The sequence below is a fragment of the Pteropus vampyrus genome, unplaced genomic scaffold, assembly GCF_000151845.1.
Source record: "Pteropus vampyrus isolate Shadow unplaced genomic scaffold, Pvam_2.0 Scaffold203, whole genome shotgun sequence".
Lineage (NCBI taxonomy): Eukaryota > Metazoa > Chordata > Mammalia > Chiroptera > Pteropodidae > Pteropus > Pteropus vampyrus.
The window spans coordinates 548,394-556,630 of record NW_011888984.1 but is presented as its reverse complement, the minus strand read 5'-3'; the positions used below and the strand labels follow the sequence as shown (position 1 = coordinate 556,630).

Here is an 8,237-nt window from a genome sequence, read left to right as displayed (position 1 = left end):
TGAATAATATTGCGTTTTATGAAAATAACATTTTGTTTATCCATTCACCAGTTGATGGACATCTGGGCTGTTTCCACTTTTTGATTTTTATTTTTTAACACCTATAGCACCTGGTTTTCCTAGGTGGTCTCCCATCCAAGTACTAACAGGCCCGACCCTGCTTAGCTTCCGAGATCAGACGAGATCGGGCACATTCAGGGTGGCGTGGCCGTAGACTCCACTTCTTGGTTTTTATGAATAATGCTGCTATGAACATTCGGGTACAAGTTTATGTGTAAACGCATATCTTCAGGTCTGTTTGGCACACGCCTAGAAATGGAATTGCTGAGTTAAGTAGGAACTCTGTGCTTAACTTGTTGAAGGACAGGAATGTCGTTCCAGGGCAGCACTGAAGGCCAGCGAGAGAAGACGTCTGTATCAGTTTGCTGGGGCTAACGAAACACCGCAGCCTGGGTGGCTAAAGAACAAATTTATTTCCTCACAGTTCTGGAGGCTGAAAGTCCAAGATCAAGGTGCCAGCAGGTCTGCTTTCTCCTGAGGCCTCTCTCCTTGGCTTGAAGACGGCCACCTTCTCACTGTGTCCCCGCAAGGCCTCTTCTCTGTGTTCGTGTGCCCTGGGTGTCTCTTCCTCTTCTCACGAGGGCTCCAGTCCTGTTGGATTTCGGCCCCACTCTTTTGATCTCATTTAATCTTAATAACCTCCTAAAAGCTCTATCTTCCAATTCAGCCATGTCGGGGGTTAGGCTTTAATCTATGAGTTTGAGGGGGACACAGTTCAGTCCATAACAGGGTGATAAGGCAAGAGGTGAGTAGGGACCAGAACCAGAGCATCAATGGCCATGGGCACATGTCTGGGGGGGGCGGGCATTCTTCACCCACTCGCCCCCAATGTCTCTCGGGAACTGACTCCATGGAGAGTCCCCTTTCTCTCCGTTAGCTTCCAGACAAGACTAAGCACTGAGCACAGCTCAACGGTGCATCTCTCAAGGTTGTCTGGGTAAGAGTGGACTCAGTGGGAATCATTAGAGAGAGGTTGCCTGGGCAGCAAACATGCCTGAGAGGAATGCATGCAAATTAGATACAAATGAGCGGCCTATTTGGCTTCCTTCTTTAGGTCAGCTGACAGGGCTTTTGGAAAGAAGAGTCTAAGCCTGAACAGAGCGGTCCATTAATTCTTGCTTTCGACAAATCTGAGGGCCTGTTGTGCCAGGGACTGTTCCAGGCTCCGGGGCCCTTGCAGGGTTTATGTTCTAGGCCTGCACTGTTGGCTGTTAGGTACATGCAGTGTTAGAACTGAGATATGGTAAAGAATAAAATACACACCAGATTTCAAAGACTCAACATAAAATATCTCATTAATAATTTTTACATTGAATGAATGCTGAAATGATCATATTTCTGATATACTGGATTAAATAAAATATATTTTATTAAAATTAATTCTATCTATTTCTTTTTACTTTTTTTTAAAAATGAGACTCCCAGAAAATTTGAAATCGCATATGCGACTCATATCTGTGGCTCACATTCTATTTCTCCTGGACTATGCTGTTCCAGGGGCTCGACCTGGAGACCCTGTCTGATCCAGCTCACTCCAGTGCAATCAGAGGGGACCTTTACCTAGACTGCCGTTCACAAGGATTAGGGGGTTTGGAGCAAATGCCTCTAGCTGATGGTGCCTGTTTTAAATGTGTTGCAAGGACAGAAATAGATGGGAAAAGGAGGAAAAGAAAGACAGGAGGTCGGCACACAGCTGGGGAGACTGGGGAGGGACACGAAGAGTGCTTGGCTACCTGAGGGCCAACTTCTAACTTGTCCTCTGTGGGAGGCAGAATAACGGTCCCCAAAGATGTGCATGTTCTAATCCCGGGAACCTGTCAATATAATATCTTACATGGCAGAAAGGACTTTGCGCATGTGATCAGATTAAGGATTCTGAGATGAGGACGTTATCCTGGATTATCCAAGTAGACCCGATGCAATCACAGGTCCTTATAGATGAGAAAGGAAGGCAGGAAAGGCAGAGAAGAAGATGTGACCATGGAGGCAGAGGTCGGAGTGATGCCACTGCTGACTCTAAAGATGGAGAGGGGACCACGAGGCAAGAAACACAGGTGGCCTCTAGGAGCCAGAAAAGGCAAAGAAGTTCCAGAAGGAACGCAGCCCTGCAAAACCTTGATTTTAGCTCAGTGAGACCCATTTCTGATTTCTGTCCTCCCAAACTATTAAGATAATACGTTCGTGTTGTTCTAAGCACTAAGTTTGCAGGATTGTGTTACAGCAGCAACAAGAAACTAATACGCTCCCTTGCCTGCTGGATATTTCTTTGAGTCTCATCCCTCACTAGTTGAGAGGGCCACTTCCTTCTAAGCGGTCGTGGGGAACGCCCTGGATTGGGTCTTCCATCTGCCCTGTAGGTCTGTGGACAAGTCCCTTTTACTCTCCGTAAGGCTGGGGACAAGGAGACTGGGAAAACTGTGTGGACTTCTAGTGGAGAGGAATGGCATATTTGTCTGCACCGGGAGTCAGCATAGATGCCATTACTAAAATTAGGACAAAACAAGTGCCAACGAATTGAATAGTTGTTCAGCAGTCTGAGTCATTTACACAAGCCATCTCATATAATTCTGAGAACGGCCCCATGAGTTAGATAACTGTTATTATCCTGTTTTCAATCTAAGGAAACCAAGGTCAGAGAGGTTTCATAACTTGCCCACAGTCACTAAGACAATAAAATGTGAGCCAAGAGTCAAACCTTGGTTTACAGACCACTGAGAGGCCCTCTTTGCTGAAGGGAGAGATCTGACCAGTGGGAGGGATCCATAAGTTTCATTCATTCATTGATCTCAGAAATAGTTGGGCCCCTGTGCCTGGCATTCGGGGTATAGTGGTGACCAGCTCAGGCCAGATTTTTGCAGCATGGGAGTCATATTCTATTAAAAGGACACCGACGACTGAGAAGTAAGCCAATTAGGAGAAAACGATGAAGAAGATTAAGGGGGTGAGATGAGAGGGAGCAGATGGGACTGAGAGGCAGCTCTTCGAAGCAACACGTGGTTAGGAACCCGAGAGCCTGCTGCCCTCCATCATGCTTCCTCTCTTTTTCCTTGGTAATGCCCTGAGTACAGGCCCCTCTCGTCATCTCAGATCCTCTCACCGCTACCATTCTCTGTGCTGTGTTTTGCTCCACCCGACTCCTACCTGCCTCCATCCTTCTCAAACTGTAACCCCCGTAAACCTTTGACTGAATGTTTCCTCCAATTCTTACCTTATCTAAAGCCAACTCGTTTCCTGAAGATAATTGCCACAATCCTAACTGAAGGTTCTTCATTCCCCCCCATTTGCCAAACAGCTCAGGTTCCAAAGGAAGAGCAAGGTAGTCAAGATACACTGCGAAAACAAATGAGCCCGAATCCCAGCGGTTCACCCAAACAAAGGGAGAGACTCGCTCACGTGCCACGTCCAACCACGGTCGGCGGGGCTCTACTCCATGTCTTCATTCATGGACCCAAGCTCTTCACTCATGCGGCAGCCTCCGAAGCATTGCCAGTCTCCTGGCAGAGGGAAAAGACACACGGACAGCCATGAGCTGGCTCTTGAAGCTTCCACTCAGAAGAGCTGTGCGTCACTTGTGTTCACATTTCATTGGCTAAAGCGAGTAATATGGCCAAGCTCGCTATCAATCAGGGTATCTTTCAGGACAGACAGCAAATATTGTGAACGACGCTACAATCTGCCATCCTGGGCACCCCAGTGCTGTCTCCAGACATTATTATTCCTTCTCCATACTCGTATGTTTTTTAGAAATTCTGCTTCCCATGGACACACTCCTAGAATAACATGTAGACCCTTTTCTTCTAGCTCATCACAGTCGCCCCCTATATCAGATCCTTTAGTGTTCTAGAGCTTCTAAACCTGTCACTTTTCTCGGTCCCACAAAAGCTACCCTCTTCCAAGCCACCATCATCCCTCGCTTGAACCACTGCTGTAGTCACCCTCCAAATCTTGCTCAACAATTAATTCAGGACTCACTCAACAACCAGAGTAATCATGTCACACTACTAAATCCTTCTGTAGTTTCCCACTGGCCTTCAGGGAGGGTCTAAAATCCTCACCCTTCCCGAGAACATGCTTTCCCAGTAGGCGTCTGTTTGCTGCCTCCCGCCCTACAGTCGTCCCCTTCACGCCACAGCCCAGTCACTGGGCTTCATCAGTGGCAGTGAACTGACATTCACTTCAGGGCTTTCGCAGCAGGGTCTGTTGGCCTGCAATTCCCTCTCCCCGCCCCCTCCGCCCACCTTTTCATCTATCAGGTCTCAACTTCCTCACGGAAGCCCTCAGATCCCGCAGCGCCCCCTACTGCCCCTTCTGGAACGCGCACCATTTCTGTCTGCGCATGCTCAGTGCCTCTCCTGCCCGCCCAGACTCGTAGCTGCCCGAAGGGCAGGGACTGTCCCTTCCCCTGCGATGTGCCCAATACAGTGATCGTGCTCGGTAACTATTTTTTCCATGAGAGAATATATTTGTTATACCTAAAGACGGGGGAAGGAATAAAGGTTAATAGGTGTTATGATCTATGACCGAATTAGCCTCCTGACTTAATCAATTTAGACATTTGCACCACCTCTGAATCGCTTAGTCCTAAGCTCATGGAACACCGTGCCCTTCCCACATTTCCCTCTGTTTCCAGACCTCATAAAATGCCTTCCTCCCCCACATCTACTGCAGGAAGTCTAGTTTCATGCCCGATAGGGTGCTGCTTCCCTCTCCGCTCTCCCTAACTCCTGCTGCTCTCACCTCTCCCCCAGCCCTCCTTCTCAGCATGGCCCACAGAGCTTCTAAACCAAGTCGTCTGGAAAAGATGGGAGCGTCACCAAGGCGTTGCCTATCCTCAGAGCCGTTCCTCAACAGAAGGACTTGAATGACACCCTGAAAAAAGAAATATCATCGTGGGTGAGTGAGACACATCCTAGGCCTGGGCTGTTAAGTCTGTCTGCCAAACCTGGCTGTGCTATGGGTGTGACGTGAACAGCTTCAGAAAGGCCCCGTGTCAAATCATAGTTCCTCTCTCTAGGCCCTAGAAGACGGTGTCTGAAGTTACGGCACTGGAGACAACGTTCATCTGCTCCGGCCGCTGTGATAAAGTACCACAGACTCAGGGGCTTCGGCAATGATGGAAATTCGTTTTCTCACAGTTCTGGAGGCTAGATAGCCAAGACCGACGTGTGGGCAGGTCTGGCTCCTGGGGTCGCTCTCCACAGCTGGCAGACGGCTGCCTTCTTGCCTCTGTGCACACGCATCCCTGGTGTCTCAGTGTGTGCAAATTTCCTCTTCTTATAAGGACAGCGGTCAGACTGAATTAGGGTCCACCCTAACAACCTCGTCTTAACTCAATCACCTCTTTAAAGGCCCTATTTCCAAGTACAGTCATTTTCGGGTACTGAGGGTTAGGGCTTCAACATATGAATTTGGGGGTGGAGGTAGGGAGAGACTCAATTCAGTCCATAACAGAGACATCCTTTGGTTTTAATGCATTACCGGCCCTTCAGGGTTCTCTGAATAAGAGCAGTAACTGTTGGATGAATGTGTAAATGAATTTGTTGTCCATGAAAGATAGGGACAAGATGTAATTAATTTTAAAATGAATAGCTACAATTAATTATATGGAGATTAGCTCTCTAATTCAAGGAAGGAGAGCAGAGGAGGCTTGGGGGGCCAGATACCTGGGCCATCCCCTCGGTGGTTACACTCTTAAAGGAGAGACAGTATGCCTTAAATGTACCTTGCAGACCAAAAACAAGAAAGCATGAACTCAGAAAAGTGAAGAGATCTGAAGACTCATCACTTGTCCTGGGATTATCTGCATAAAGCCTGGGTGTTAATAGGCAATTTTCATAGAAGAAAAATCCTAGGACTCAAGCAAAGTGAGTAAAGATCAGAGACCTATACATAAAATTCCAGAACCTCAAGACAATCCCTCAGTTGGTACTGTTTTTAACCTCCCTCTCCCCCTCGCCCCAAAAAGACTGTGGGAATCTATGTTTCTCTGACTCTGTAATGAGAAAAATTTCCCCTGAGAATTCCTAACAATAAATCCATATCCCTATGGGTTTAGAGCCTAAATCTGTACCATCTGTGTAGCCTGAGAGACCTCCAGACAAAATTTTAGAGTGGTCCCAAGTCGGCTAGTCTCACAGGTCCATGGCATAAGCAAACACTAACTCTATCCAGGAAAATGCATTTTAAACCCAGGCTTTAAAGAATTTCCATAGATAAAAATCCCAAGGAACATGAGTTCCACAAACCACAAAAGCAGAAGCAATAAACTTCAGCCTCAAACTCACCAATGGTATTGAAATTATAAGGTACAGAATATAAAATAAATATATTACATTTTAAAAACGTTAAAGATGGAGCTTAAGAAATACATAAGGAAAAACAGACTATCGAGATTGGCAAGGAAGATTTGAACAACAACAACAAAGAACCTAGAAATAACATAAGTGAGAAATTTAAAACCCAGTGGACAAATTAAATAGATTTTACCACAACTGAAAGGAGAAGAAACTGGAACATGTACATATTTGAAGAAATTACACAGCATAAGAAAAAAGGCAAAAATTAAGAACAATGGGTTAAGAAATATGGAACAAAGTGGGAAGGTCCGACATACATCTAATTTGTGTTTACAGAAGCAAGATAACAGAAGGGGAGAAGCGCATTTAAAGAGACAATATCTAAGCATTTTTCAGAATTGATGAGCCTCTTCCTCAAATTCAGGAAAGTCTATGAATCTCAAGCGGAATATTTAAAAATAGATCCACATGAGACATATAGTAAACCCTAGCACACACATTAAAGAGAAAATCATTAAAACAGAGCCAGAAATGTTTTCGACAACTTTACTGTGGTATCATTTACATACCATAAAAGTCATCTGTTTTAGTGGTTCAATTATTTTTAGTAAATTCACAGAGTTGGGCAACCATCGCCATGCCACGGTTCTATTTTTAGAAGTGTGACGCAAGCCAGAAGATAGTGGAATGAGCTACTAAAAGAACTGAGAGTGAGAAATGAATAACTGTCATGCTAGAATAGTGTGCCCAGCAAAACTATCTTTCGAGAGCAAAAATAAGATTATCGTATAGACACACCAAAAACTAGAAACTGATTCCCGAGATACCCTCTTCCAAAGAACTTCTAAAGGACGTGCTTCAGGAAGAAGGAAGGTAATCCTGGAATAAAGGTCTGAAACGCAAAAAGAAATGACGAGGGAATAATAAGGAAATCAAAGGGAAGGTCAACACGGATGCGCTCTGTCAAAAATATCGCGACGATGTCGAATTTCGATGTTAAAAAAAGAACTACAATCTCGAACGACTTATAAGTGGAGAGGATTTTGTTAAATACACGTGATAACACTTTTGGGGTAACCACTAAAAGAAGAGAATCTAAGCTTAAGAACACACTCTGTAACTGGGGGTTAGGATTTCAACATATCTTTTGGGGGGACTTGATTCGACCCCTAACAACTAGTAGAAAAATGTAGACTACCTTTTGACTTTGGGGTGAATAAAAATTCTTAAACATAGAAAACATAAACCACATAGCGAAAATGAGATGGATTTGACTAGATTAAAATTAAATATTTCTTCCAAACAAAGATATGATTGAAAAATTAACTAATGAGTGACAAGCTGGGAGAAGGTATTTTCAGCTTCAAAAAAAAGAGTGATTAATATTTAGAATATACAACAAAATCCCACAAACATTTAAAAATAGGAAACCCAACAGAAAAAAAAAATGGGCAAAGTATAGGCAATTAACATCAAAGGAAATCCAGATGGCTAAGAAGTCTGAAAAGACGCTCAGCCTCATTCATAATCAGTTAGGAAATTAAACATGTTAGTTTAAATCCATCAGAGTGGCCAAAATTAGAAGGTCAGAGAGGAACCAATATTAGCGAAGACATGTAGGATTTGTAAGGGACATGCATCTCTGGTCGGTATAATTCAGCAATATGTAGCCTATGATCCAGCAGTCCCAATCTAAGGTATGCAATCCAAGAAAAATGCACAAGTCCAAGGTCGCTGATTAAAGTATTGTTTGCAGTAGCAAAGAATTCAAGGCAATGTTGGTCTTCATTAGTAGGTGAATAATTAAGGACAGTGAATTAGTAAACTGGAGTGCTATGCAGCAATCAGGAGCAATGAACCACATTATTAAAAAACAACATG

General features: G+C 44.5%; 2 pseudogenes; one reads left to right on the top strand and one right to left on the bottom strand.

Annotated features, from left to right (window-relative positions):
• Positions 1 to 98: 98 nt before the first annotated feature.
• Positions 99 to 216, bottom strand: LOC111746880 (annotated as a pseudogene).
• A 2,767-nt stretch (positions 217 to 2,983) lies between these two features.
• The window catches only part of LOC105300214, a 10,105-nt pseudogene continuing 4,851 nt past the window's right edge, over positions 2,984 to 8,237 (top strand).